We start from the raw sequence: 15,346 nt of genomic DNA, 5'->3' as shown, positions 1-15,346 counted from the left end.
GAAATGTTTAAAATTGGAATCTGGAATTTATCAAACGCACAAAAACAAGGTAGAAATACTAATGATTAATACATTGAATGAAGATATAATCTTAAGAAAAGGTACACAAATAAGATATTTTCAAGTCTGTCAAAGATATGATAAGATTTTAAACATGAGTCCTGAAGAAGTGGAACCCCCAATTTCATCAATCTTTTTAATTCAGGAAGAAACATTTGAGGGAGAAATATAAGAGTCAACTAGGGCCTACTTGTCCTGAGTTACAATCAATTTTAATTGCATTGCTAGTGAAGCACAATAAAGCAACTGTTTTGCCAGGGGAACCCTTGGGGAAAACAACCGTTTTAAAGCATCAGATTAAATGAAAACCAGGGACTTAACTTATTTGTATACCTGCCTACAGACTACCCCATTCCAGGCTATTGTAGATAAATTGATCACTGAACTGTTATCACAGGATGTCATAGAACCCAAAGTGAATGGAACTTCCCATTGATTCTGATGCCAAAATCAGATTGCACCATGCGTGCGGTTATTGACTATAGGGAGTTGAATAAACAGAAGTTACCTGATCAACTACCGTTACTAGTAATAGAAGATATACTTCGTGGTTTGGTAGATCAAGTTGTATCAAGATTCTGAGAATATACAACATTTTCTATAACAACGGAGCCCTATATGTTCAAGCAAATGCAATTTGGGTTATGTAATAGTTCATTAACTTAAACGAGATTAATGAAGACAGTACTAGGTAGGTTGTTACAAAACACAGCCAGCGTAATTCTAGATATTTTGATAGTTTCCAAAACAGCAACTGAGCAGTTTAAGAAATAAAATTTTGTATTTTCAAGGCTAGTTGTAGCAGGGTTGAAAGTAAAACTTGTAAGACAATGTCATTTATTTGGGCCATAAGATAGACATGGACCTGGTACTGTGAACTCAAAGGTAGAGTTTAGAACTACCCAATACCGAACAATGTGGAGAAAAATAGAAGTTTCTTGGGATTGACAGAATATTATAGGAAGCTTATTAAGGGATATGCAGACATAGATAATCCATTGAATTCTTTATTAAGGAAATATTCAAAGTCCATTTGGGGACCTGAACAACAAGCTTTCGACAAATTGAAAGATAAACTTACTAGTTCTCCAGTTCCCATTTTTCCTAATTATGATAGAGATCATTCTTTGTACTGATGCATCAGACATAGGGTTAGGAGGCATACTGATGCAAGAAACAGATGGAAATTGCAACCTAAAGCTTTCACATCAAGACTATAATAATGCAGAAACTATTCCATTAGAGAAAGGGAAACATTAGCAGTCATATATTCACTGGAGAGTTTTAGAGATATGATACTAGGATATCCAATCACTGTGGACTGATCATATAGCTATTCAGAACTTATTCAAGCGAAAGGTTTTCATATGCAGATTTGCCAGGTGGTTTACTACACTTCAATGCTATGAGGTTAAGTTTGAATAGATTCCAGGTACAAAGAACGTTGTAGCAGATGCACTATCTAGGGATATTAACCAATCAACGACAGGGTTGGTAAATCTTATCTGCAGTATTATTGAAGTACCGTATTTTCCGGCATATAGTGCGCGACTTTTTTCCGTTGGAAGGGCCTAAAAACGGGGGGTGCGCGTTATCCGGTGGTGCGCATTATCTACGGCCTACGATAAAAATTCTACGGCTGTGTGTGTAATTTTTTTCACAACAACGTTACGATGTTGGCCGTCACAAAGTCGGGACGGCACACTTCTCCGTGACGTTCCGTGAGAACAAGAAGAACAGCCATGGTGACATGAAAGAATACGCCAGCATGGGCTATATTTATATTTGGTATAGGTAGGTATCTATCGAATCTTATTTTTCATGTTTAAATAGGCCTAAACACCATGAAACATGATCAATATTCATGATATTTGCCCATGTTCACAGCATCCTAGTTTGAATTTTTATGTTGGCTTTGTTGCTTCACTTTAGGTATGGTACAAATTCCGTTGCGGCCGTTCATAAACTCGTGTCAAACACCTAACTACAACACCCTCTTTCGGGAGTTATATTAACTAACGTCACCTCGATGAGAGACTGTCCTATTTCACCATTGTCATTGTAGGTTCAAAGCTAAAACGAAACAGTCTGTAGTTTGTTTCAGTATTAAATAAAAAATGACGAATTATTTCCTCAAGATATGATATGAACATTTTCTGTAAAAATCCCGAAATTTTTCTGTATATTTTACTTTCAATAAACTTTTTTTAGATCATATTTCCTACAAACTATTTAAGCTACAAAGTAATAAGGGACCAACGCACAACATGAGTCATATACCGGTACATGTAGTTCCGACTTTTTCTTAGTTGTGTCCTGATTGATGCCTAAACTGACACTTAATTTAGTGACAAATCAACAGATTTCCCAGCGGTGGCTCTAGAGCCATTGAAAAATACTTCTCCATATAACCTCGTTCACATGATACTAAGTAATTTCGCCGTTATTTCATCGGTTTATTTTTACTAACATTAATTAACGTAGTCTATGCAAATATTTGGGATCCGTAAAACAGCACTGGTACCAACATCATGAACGTTGGCCGTTTTAGCTCACCCGGAATATGCTAGATCAGGGCCGAGATTGACAGTTCTATTGCCAATCTAGCCTACACTAAACACCCTCTTGCGAGAGTTTGTTAAACTAAACGTCACTTCAGTAAAGACACTTATGTGGTAAGTGCCAAACACGCAGTATTTTTGGTAGGAGTTTATTGCGGAGAAGGGGAATTCATGTTGTTGTTGTCGGATGTTTCCCAGTATACGTGTTGTGTATCGTATACGTGTTGCGTGTAGATCAGGACTGTTAACAATGCCGCACACTCCGATTATTTCATGCGCACTTTGAATTTCGTAAATGCGTAGTTCCATGCGCGTGACGAGTCACAGTTTATGAATACGCATAGGCACTTAACCACGTAATGTGTATGACGCTAAATCACTTAGGTATGGAGCACTGGGTATTAGGGTCACTTGGGCACTGTCACTCCGGGGTCACCAAACTCTTACGAATTCTGTCGACTCGTAACCAAACTTTAGAGCAAGAGTGAAGGTCGTGAGGGAGATAGGGTGGAGGTGGTGTATGGCAGTCACCGGATGCGAGGTCTTGGAAATTGACAGACTGCATTTCCTTGATAAGACGAAGGATGGTTGTGTCATCCGAGGAGGGGGTGTGTTCCTGAGTAATGGCAACAGAAGGGCATAACATAAGTTTGGTGACCCCGGAGTGACAGTGCCCAAGTGACCCTAATACCCAGTGCTCCATACCTAAGTGATTTAGGGTCATACACATTACGTGGTTAAGTGCCTATGCGTATTCATAAACTGTGACTCGTCACGCGCATGGAACTACGCATTTACGAAATTCAAAGTGCGCATGAAATAATCGGAGTGTGCGGCATTGTTAACAGTCCTGATCCACACGCAACACGTATACGATACACAACACGTATACTGGGAAACATCCGACAACAACAACATGAATTCCCCTTCTCCGCAATAAACTCCTACCAAAAATACTGCGTGTTTGGCACTTACCACACTTATGAACCGAAACATAGTTTGTTGCTGCATGACGATAAAAACTTGTACACGGTGATAAAAACTTGTAAGATGAATTATTCCCTCAGGATAGTAAATTACAAATTTTCTGTAAAAATCCGACAAATTTTCATGTACATTTTGTATTCAATAAACTTTTCATGGCTCGAATTTCCCACAAAACAATGGACCAACGCAAGCAGGAGTCGCATACATGCAGTTCACGAGCTTTAGCCACCAGTGACTTTTCCTGGCATGCGCGTTATACGTCGGTGCGCGCTATCTGTGTACCGAGATAACGAAGTGCATGGGTGCGCATTATAACCCGATGCGCATTTTAAGCCGGAAAATACGGTAGTAACATTAGATGAGGTGCTGATAATAAGGGAACAGAGAGATCAGACTTGGGAAAAAGTGACATAGTACTTGATGAACCCATGAGGTATTCCTCCAAAACTACTTGAGGAGCAGATGGGGGTAGTGGAATGGGCGGGTGTAGGTATTGGCCTTTGACTTGGCTACTTCCCTTATAAGGGGGATAAAGTTCTTGATATATATATATATATATATATATATATATATATATATACATATATATATATGTGTGTGTGTGTGTGTGTGTGTGTGTGTGTGTGTGTGTGTGTGTGTGTGTGTGTGTGTGTATTTACCTAGTTGTATTTACCTAGTTGTATTTTGCGGGAAGGGGAGCTATGCTCGTGTTGTCCCGCCATTGTATCTCTCAGTGTCTAGTTTGCTTTTAAACTCGTGAATGGTTTTTGCGCATACTATTTCATTATCCAGTTTGTTCCAAGTGTCCAAAACTCTCTGCGTGTGTGTGTGTGTGTGTGTGTTTGTGGTTGTGTGTGTGTGTGTGTGTGTGTGTGTGTGTGTGTGTGTGTGTGTGTGTGTGTGTGTGTTGAATTAAACTATGACAAATGTAACTATATATATATGTATATATATATATATATATATATATATATATATATATATATATGTATGTATATATATTACTGGAGAATAAACAAATTCTATGCAAGATATCAGCAGTTAATTGTATTCTTTAAATCTTTACAAAAGTCTGATTTACATTTATTCATTACATATTGTCAGTTGTAGAGCAAATATTATTTGATTTTGTTTTATAAATACTACATTGTTGTAATACAGCCTGCTAGTTCTAAATAAATACAAACAGTTCTCAGATTATGAAACTGGTGGTATCTCATTTATGTGTATTTCCTCACAATATCAAATATACAATTAGAATGGTCAGTTTACACAATGCTTCTCTCCTCTGCCCCCTCGAACAATAATGACACTACACCAAATCTTGGGCAATTCTCCCCTCCAGTTAAAAAAAAGTTAACTAATAAAACTATAAATAGCCCATAAACTAAAAACACTTATGGCACAGGACACCAACATGAACAGCAAAGAAAACTACATATATAAACTCATCTTGACTAACTAGACCAATATGTGATATATAATTTAATGTTTGACAATGATTTTATATTGGTCACATGGATAGAAGGGCTGGTAAGCCACTGACCACAATTCTAATAATTATCTTTAGGATACTCTTACATGAGAATGATGAAGAGAAAAAGTCTCACTGAGAAGGCTTCCCTACCAAGTATGGTTTTAATGCAGGAGTATTGTCACCTGAGACAGCTCCCTCTCTAACACTGAAAAGCAAATGTCTTTCAAGTATGGGTCATAACATGGTTCTTGAGATGAATCTTTCATGAGAAAGCAGCACAGTATAAGTCACACTGGTAAGGATTTTCTCCTGTATGAAACATCACATGGATTTGGAGAGAATATTTTTTCTGAAAAAGCTACATCAATCACCACAATGTAGATGTTTCTTTCCTGTGTGGGTCATCACACGAACTTTAAGATAACTGTTTCATATGAAAGTTACATCACATAGGCCACAATGAAAAGGCTTCTCTCCAGTGTGGGTCATCATAAGTATTTTGAGACCACCCTTTTCTGAGAAAGCTACATCACATAGGCCACACTGGAAAGCCTTCTCTCCAGTGTGGGTCATCACATGGCTTTTGAGAGAACCCTTTTGTGTGAAAGCTGCATCACACAGGCCACACTGAAAAGGCTTCTTTCCCATGTGGGCCATCACGTGGTTTTTGAGAGTACCCTTGTATGAGAAAGCTGCATCACATAGGCCACACTTAAAAGGCTTTTCTCCTGTGTGGGTCATCATATGCCTTTTGAGAGTACTCTTTTGTAAGAACACTGCATCACATAGGTCGCATTGGAAAGGCTTCTCTCCTGTGTGGGTCATCACATGGCTTTTGAGAGAGCCCTTCTGTGTGAAAGCTGCATCACATAGGCCACATTGGAAAGGCTTCTTTACAATGTGGGTCTTCACATGGCTTTTGAGAGCACTCTTTTGTGAGAAAGCTACATCACATAGGCGACACTGGAAAGGCTTCTCTCCTGTGTGGGTCATCACATGGCTTTTGAGAGCACTCTTCTGTGAGAAAGCTGCATCACATAGGTCACACTCGAAAGGCTTCTCTCCAGTGTGGGTCATCACATGGCTTTTAAGATTACTCTTTTGTGTGAAAGCTGCATCACATAGGCCACAGTGAAAAGGCTTCTCTCCTGTGTGGGTCATCACATGCCTTTTGAGAGCACTCTTTTGCGAGAAAACTTTATCACATAGGTCACACTGGAAAGGCTTCTCTCCAGTGTGGGTCATCACATGGCTTTTAAGATAACTCTTTTGTGTGAAAGCTGCATCACATATGCCACAGTGAAAAGGCTTCTCTCCTATGTGGGTCATCACATACCTTTTGAGAGTATTCTTTTGTGCGAAAACTTTATCACACAGTTCACACTGGAAGGGCTGCTCTCCTGAACAAACACGTTTATTTATGGTACCCTTTTGTGAGAAAGATGCATCACATAAGTCACACTGGAAGGGCTTGTCTCCTGTGTGAGTCATCACATGCCCTTTGAGTTTTCCCTTTTTTGAGAAACCTGCATCACACGTGTCACACTGGAAAGGATTCTCTACTGCGTGGGTCATCACATGCCTTTAGAACCTGCTCTTTTGTGAGAAACCTGCAATGCAAAAATCACACTGTAAAACCTTTTTTCCTGGTTTGGTTCTTCAAGTATAATTTTTGAGATTACACTTTTGTGAGAAATTTGCATCACAAATGTCTTATTGAAAAGGCTTTTCTTCTGTCTTGGATATCATATCTAATGTAACATTAGTCTTTCGTTGAGGTCTTTATATTACACACTTATGGCATAACCTATCTACTCAGAGCTTGATGGGTATTCATGTCCTGAAAAATAAAAAAGATCTTCAGCGGCACATACCCAATACCTTACAATAAGGGAACTGATGTTCCTTATCCAAACAGGATATAGCTGCATATCTGTAATATTACCTTCAATGATGTTCCACAGTAGAGCTCCAGCAAAGATTGTAAGATCAGATTAGGTGATAAACCTTTAGATCAGATGTGGTAAAGGTTTCAAAACATGCCTGATTCAAATTCTGTTCTAATGAAAAAAATTCCTTCTATTTAATCCTATCTACAATGGCTCATATGAACTTAGTCTTCTGAATTTCCTAATGATTTCTCACATACATGGGATACCAATGTAATTAACAACAGCTGGCAATGAAAGTTACAGATACACTCAATGGAAATACCAAATGTGTCTAGTTATATTACATAACATGGTTACAGGCCAACAATGTCTGCTGCCAATCAACCTGAACACTCAAATGAAGGTTTTAAATGGAAATCTCCTTTTAATCATGGCATCGTACAAAAAAAAAAAAAAATTACTGGAAGGATGACTTATTCAAGAGGTTTATAAAAGATTTTGGGCATAGTTCAGATTTAGTGACATTCTCTCTGGGCTTCACCTCCATAGAGGTGAGGGGGTCAACAATTTTGAAAATGGTCAGCCATACACTTCATCTTCCAGGTTCCCATTACTGGTGCCTCAAGAAACAAAAGTATCCCACGAACAAAACCCTGTTGTGGTATACAGGAAGGGGAGCTATGCTCGTGGTGACCTGTCTTTCTATCTCGCAATATCTAGTTTATTCTTAAATTCATATATGGTGTTTGCACACACTATAGTTTCATCCAATTTGCTCCAGACATCCAACATTCTACATAGAAAGCTGGGTTTTTTTTTTCCAGATCTCTTCTATAGCTGTCTTTAGTGATGATTACTCCTAGGTCCTTTTCATAATTTTCTTTACTTCCTTTGCACCAATTTCATATTGTCCTGATATTCTTTTTTTACTTTTCCAAATTCCATTCTACTACATTTCCGACTCTATTCCCAGACCTTGTTCAGATCTCTCTGTAGTGATTCACAACCTTTTTCCATACTTACTTTCTTTAGTAGTTTTGCGTCCTCTGCAAAGAAGTTCATGTAACATTCCACACCTTCATTCATGTCATGTACACATATAGCAGACATTATCGGAGCCAGTACTGTGTGTGTGTATTTACCTAGTTGTAATTACCTAGTTGTATTTTACGGGAAGGGGAGCTATGCTCGTGATGTCCCGTCTTCATATCTCATCTTATCTAAACTATTTTTAAATTGATGTATTGTTTTTGCACACACCACTTTCTCATCTAACTTGTTCCAACTGTCTATTACTCTGTGGTGTGTGTGTGTGTGTACAAAAGGCTTTCACAAAACCATGACACAAAATATGAAAAATTACCACAGGAGAAAAATTTACTACATACATCCTCAAACATAATACAGCTAAAGATGTAATACACAAAAGTATTTGTTGTCTTAAAATTTCTTTTCTTCTAAGGTGACTTTCAATATATCATTAATAAGGGGCAAATGCTTCACTCACATGCTGGGGCCAGTGCTCAGTCTCTCCATGAGCATGCATCCTTCCCACATAAAAAAAAAAAAAAAAAAAACTCAACAGGTTCTATAAACTTGCCCCAGCTATGGATTCTGTTAGTATCCCCTTGGTCTCCTCCATCAAGAGGCTGCTTTAATTAATCAGTGATCCCCCCTCTCTGTCCCCTCATGCAGAAAAAGGGAAGGCATGGAGAAATCCTTTCAGGCTGTGTCAAAATATTATTCACACATAAGCACCCATTATCCCCCTGCATCCCCTGCCCCTCCCCCCCTCCCTTGTATAAAAGTATCGTCTCTACGTAGTCACTCTCCACTCATCCATACCTCCTGCCTTCTCCCTTCCTTGCTCAACAGACATTCCTCTCTTGCTCAACGCCCCCTTCACCCCATCTATTCATCTCACCCTCGGTCATTACCTAAAATTCACTCACTTTGCCTTCCACACCTCTTTTATTGATCTTTCCATGTGTCCAAACCATCCCAATCATTCATCAGCCCTATCTACCATCTCCCTTTCCATCCCCGTTCTCCTCCTCGTTTCTCACTCCATCCGACCTAGTAACCCCTACAATACTTCTCAGACATTTCAATTGAAACACTTTTATATTCTTCCTCTCTGCCACTCTTAAATTTCAAGCCTCTGCCCCATACAATACTGTTAGTACAATCACTCCTTCATACAATCTCCTCTTTTCATCCATTCCCAATGCCCATTTCTCGTAACACTTTTTAATCTCTCAAGGCATTTACTTGCTTCTCTCAATCTACAAATATATATTGCATAATCTATATGTATATATACATATAAATACACACACACACACACATATATAATATATATATGCATATATATATATATATATATACAGTATATATATATATATATATATATATATATATATACAGTCGAACCTCGAAAGCCCGGACCCGGAATGCCCGGACCCTCGTATGACCGGTCGAAATGAACAAAGGGCGGAATTTTCAAGCAAAGATCCTATTTGTCCGGTAGGTAGCAGCGACGGCCGTACACGTGTACTCAAGCCCGGCCCAGTTAAGCCGCCACCAGGGCTGCCGTTTCGTAGAATTTTGTACCTAAACGTAGTAAAATAGCGGCATGTGGCAACTGCACAAGGACACGAGGAGGTTTTTTCTACATATCAGCGGGCTGTTAGAACACTCAAAAACTCAAACTTTTGTTTAAAAATCATAGAACTAGTTATCAAATAATAAATGGTACATCAAAATATGACTTTTATTGGTAATTGTGTTACAACCACTCCTCGTTTAACGACGACAATTGGGACCAGCGCGCCGTCGTTAACCGAATTGGTCGTTAAGCGAAAGTGTATACATATACGTACATGTACTGTATGTACAATGTCCAGCAATACATGTATCTTTATTTTCGTGTATTTTCCCTCTTTATACAATACATTAAAGCTTTATTTACTGTTTATGTACGGTGGTTAGGTTCCTGAAATTACCGTATATGACCAAATCCGCGAATGCTGACATTCCATATTGAATAATGGGGTATTTTTTCAGTTTCGACCATGGGCGCAATATAGCAATAGAAAATCAATTATTAATTTTGTAAATTAAAATGTATCAACGTAATATGCAATTTTGTGGGCGGAAATGAAAGTAAAAAATACCATGCTACAAGAAAATATGCTAATGAACGAAGTCGGTAGCATAGGATCGGGACGCCATCTTGTCGTCTGCCAACGTCTCTCACGACGACGACAAATGAGGACGAGCCGGATGACATTTAATTTGCAGGTAATGATTTATTAAACACAGGTTAGGTTAGTTTAGCTTAGGTTAGCCGAATTTATCATCCTTTCATTTCTTCGACATCGGCATCTATCATAACAAACATGGTGTACCATTCGTCCGACATGACTTCGTTACTTACGAAATCTGTTTTAGCATTTTTTTATTTCCGCTCACAAAATTGCATATTACGTTGATACATTTTAATTTACAAAATTGATAATTAATTTTCTATTGCTATATTGCGCCCATGGTCGAAACTAAAAATTTACCACTACCGGTATATACTGTACCCCAGGTAGTTTTTGCAGCTTGCAGGATGGTAATGTAGACCTAAGCTTCAGAACACTTTACCTCACAGGTAATGTCCACCGTACAAGTTCATTTCTAACATCATACAAATTTGCATCAGCCAACTTAATTATCGTACACGACGTCGTAACTTCGGGAGATTTACGTTAAACGAATATTGGTCTGTCATAAAGCTCGTCGTTACTCCGAGTTGTCGTTAACCGAGTAGGTCGTTAAACGAGGAGTGGGTGTACTTATAAAATATTTTACTCCAAAAGATACGTCTTTACGGTGTAGAAAAAAAATTCTGCGCTAAAGTTTCAGCTTTCTTTTAGCACCAGGGCTGCCGTTTTGTAGAATTTTGTACCAAAACGTAGTAGAGTAGCGGCATGTGGCATATGCGCAAGGACATGGGGACATTTTTTCTACATAGCGGGCTATTAAAAACATTCAAAGACTCAAACTTTTGTTTAGAAATCATAGAACTAGTTATCAAATGATAAATGGTACTTCAAAATATTACTATTATTGGTAATTGTATTACTTGTAAAATATTATACCCCCAAAAGATACGTTTTTACGGTGTAGAAAAAAATTCCACGCTAAAGTTTCAGCTTTCTTTTAGCGATAATTATATATATATATATATATATATATATATATATATATAAATTAAATCTTACTGAATATGTTAGGGCATGGGAGCCTTATATACATTCATAAAAAAAACTAGAACCAACATATTGTCAAAGTTACGTATACGTATACCGCTACGAAAATCTACGGGTGTTAGGGCGACGTTTTCAATGACCGGACTTTTGGCATGACCGGACAACCCTTCCCCCCAATTAGTCCGGGCTTTCGAGGTTCGACTGTATATATATATATATATATATATATATATATATATACATATATATACTTATATATATATATCACGTGAAAACCACTGTTGGAGTAGAAAAGACTGGAAACGTGATTGACAAATGTGTGATTACATTTTTCACCTGTAATATAAACATATATATATATACATACATATACCAAAGGCATTTTCCCCCTTACATGGGAGGTAGCCAAAAGAAAAAGCCATAGAAACCACTCCCACCCATTACATCCCCTACATACTCCACTGCCCTCCATTCCATCCCCTACATACTCCACTCCACTCCACCCTCTTCCCTCCCTCTTATCGTGGCACCTCCTGGATGACGGGTCATCCCGGCATTCAGTTCACTGCCCTGGGTCAGCAGCAGTGTCACAAGACACAGCACATCCACAGCAAGGCCGCTTCATTAATTCAGCGACCCCCCTCTCTCTGTCCCCTCATGCAGAAAAGAAGAAGACGGGGAGAAATCCCTTCGGGCTGCATCAATTTATTTTTCATACATACTCCCTCACACTCCATCCCCCACCCACTCCCCTTCATGCATCACAGCATCATCCATACACAACCATTCTCCATTCATCCCTATCTTCTGTCATCTCCTGTCCTTCCTCAACAAACATTCCTCTCTTTCCAAATGCCCCTTTTACTCCATCCATCCATCTCACCCTAGGTAGACCCCTCATGTTCACTCCTTCCACCTCTGCCTTCCACACCTCTTTTACTAGTCTTTCTTCACTCATTCTTTCCATGTGTCAAAACCATCCTAATACTCTTTCATCAACCCTATCTCCCAACTCCCTTTCTACCCCTGTTCTCATCCTCACCTCCTCATCTCTCACTCTATCCAGCCGAGTAACCCCCATCATACTTCTTAGGCATTTCATTTCAAACACAAACTTCTTCTCTCTTCCTCCCTTATGTTCCATGTTTCTGCCCTGTATAGTGCTGTCCGCTCAATCACTCCTTCATACAATCTCCTTTTAGCATCCATTCCCACCAAGGCATTTACTTGCTTCTCTCAATCTACATTCTACCTCCACCCCCACTCCTCCCTTTCCTGCCACATTTGCACCCAAGTATCTAAAACTATCCACTTCCTCCTGTCTCTCTCCCTTAATACTCACTTCCAGTCTGCTGCCACTCTCTCCCCTTGTACATCTCATCACCTTACTTTTGCCCACATTTATCTTCAGCTTCCTTCTTTCACACACTTTCCCAAACTCTGTCACTAACTTCCTCAATCCCTCCTCTGATCCTGCTACAAGTGCAGTGTCATCAGCAAATATCAGCTGACTTATCTCCCACTTTTCTCCATTTTCATTAATCATCTCCAACCCCCTGCCCATTACCCTTGCATTCACCTCTCGCACCACCCCATCCATGTATAGATTGAACAGCCAGGGAGACATAACACATCCCTGACGTAGTCCCACCTTTACCTCAAACCATTTACTCTCTCCATTTCTAATCCTAACACATGCTCTACTACTCTCGTAAAAACTCTTGACTGCTCTGAACAGCTTTCCTCCTATCCCATATATCTGCAGTACCTCCCACAGTGACTTCCTGTCTACCATGTCATAAGCTTTTTCCAAATCCATAAAAGCCCCAAAAACATCCTTACCTCTTCCTAAAGCTTTCTCACATATCTGTCTTACCACAAAAATCTGATCTACACAATCCCTACCTGTTCTAAAACCACACTATTCCTAACCAATTACTCCCTCTCTTCCTCTCCTAATCCTCTTAATCAAGACCCTCCCATAAGCCTTTCCAACTACACTCAACAAGCTGATCCCTCTGAAACTACTACACTCACACTTATCCCCTTTTCCCTTGTAAAGAGGAACTATACAGACACTCCTCCAGTCCTCCGGCACTCTACCCTCTCTTAAACAAACATTAAATAACCTCACCAACCAGTCCACCATCACTGTACCTCCTTTTTTCAGACATTCTGCATGGCATCCATCCAACCCAGGTGTCTTACCTGCTCTCATCATCTTAACAGCTGCTTTCACTTCATCTTTCCTTATTTCTCCTCCATTTTCCTCACTCATCACTGTCATTTTCTTAGTGCTTCCCACTACAACTACCTTTCCCTCCCTATCATCCTTCATATTTAGCAACTCCCTAAAATACTCTGACCACCTTCCTCTCACTGCCTTCTCTTCCATTATCATCTCTCCATCTGCACCTTTTACCTTTTCTTCTCTACTTGACTCGCCTCCTCTTCCTCTTTTGATTTCTTTCCAAAACATATTTTTATTACTTTCAAAATTTTCAGTCATACTCTTACCCCATTTCACACCTGCTCTCCTCTTTGCCTCCTTAATCTTATGCTTTCTCTTTTTACTTTGTACCTCTCATATGATTCCCTCGTCCTAATTTGTAGCCACTCCATGAAAGCCTGTTTCTTCTCTTCTACACCCTTTACTTCCTCATCCCACCACTCACTACCCTTCCTTCTATTTCCTCCCGTCCTTGTTCCACACACCATCTTTGAATACCTTATGACTCCCTCCTTGAACCATCCCCATTCCTCCTCCATTCCTAGTTCGCCTCTATCCTTCACTACCGCTCACTCCTCTCTCAGCTTCTTCTTATACTCCTTCTCCTTTTCTTTCTCATTTAAGTAGTTCACTCTAAGTATCTCCCTACTTTCTACCCTTTTCCTTTTTCTCCACCTATTCTCCACTCTCAACTTACCTTCCACCAGAAAATTATCTGATATTCCCCCACTCTCTCCCCTTAGAACATGAACATCCTTTACTCTTCCTACCATACTCCTGGTCACCACTATATAGTCTATTAATGCTCAATCTGCCACCCTTCCATCTACCATCCTCTCCCATGTGTACTTATGCTTGAATTTCTTCCTAAACACTGTATTTACTATCATCAACTCTCATGACACATCTCCATCATCAACTCTCCACTACAATATTTTCCTGGAACACCATACTTCCCAATCACTCCATCAATTGGTTCATTTCCTACCCTATAAAGGTCTCCCAATACAACTACATTGACATTTCTTCCTAATCCCTCTGCACACTCATTTAAATCTTTATATATGTATGTATATATATATATATATATATATATATATATATATATATATACATATATATACACAACATATACAACAACATATACAAAGGCTTTTTCCCCCTTAAAGGGAGGTAGCCAAAAAGGGAAAGGCATAAAATCATTCCCACCCATTTCATCCCTGAATACACTCCACACCCCTCCCACTCTCCCTCTAATCTGAGCACCTCCTGGATGACGGGTCATCCCTGCACCTTGCCCACTGCCCTGGGTCAGAAGCAGTGTCGCAAGACACAGCACATCCACAGCAAGGCCGCTTCATTAAATCAGCAACCCCCCCTCTCCATCCCCCCTTGCAAAAAAGGAGAGGACGGGGAGAAACCCCTTCGGGCTGCGTCAAATTTTGCTCACACATACTACCTCACCCCCCACCCCCTGCCCATTCCACCTCATGTAATCACAACATCATCCATATACAACCATTCTCCATTCACTCCTGTCTTCTGTCCTCTCCCGTCCTTCCTCAACAGACATTCCCCTCTTCCCCAAAGCCCCCTTCACCCCATCCATCCACCTCATCCTAGGACGTCCCCTCATGTTCACTCCCTCCACATCTGCCTTCCATACCTCTTTTACTAGTCTTTCTTCACTCATTCTTTCCATGTGTCAAAACCATCCTGACACTCTTTCATCAACCCTATCTCCCAGCTCCTTTTCCACCCCTGTTCTCCTCCTCACCTCATTTCTTACTCTATCTAGCCTAGTAACCCCCATCATACTTCTCAGACACCTCATCTCAAACACATTCAAACTCCTTCTCTCTTCCTCTCTTATGTTCCAT

This window comes from Oratosquilla oratoria, chromosome 12, assembly GCF_046742065.1.
Source record: "Oratosquilla oratoria isolate Oo_2021 chromosome 12, ASM4674206v1, whole genome shotgun sequence".
In the NCBI taxonomy this organism is placed as follows: Eukaryota; Metazoa; Arthropoda; class Malacostraca; order Stomatopoda; family Squillidae; genus Oratosquilla; species Oratosquilla oratoria.
Note: the sequence above shows the minus strand (reverse complement) of the source record.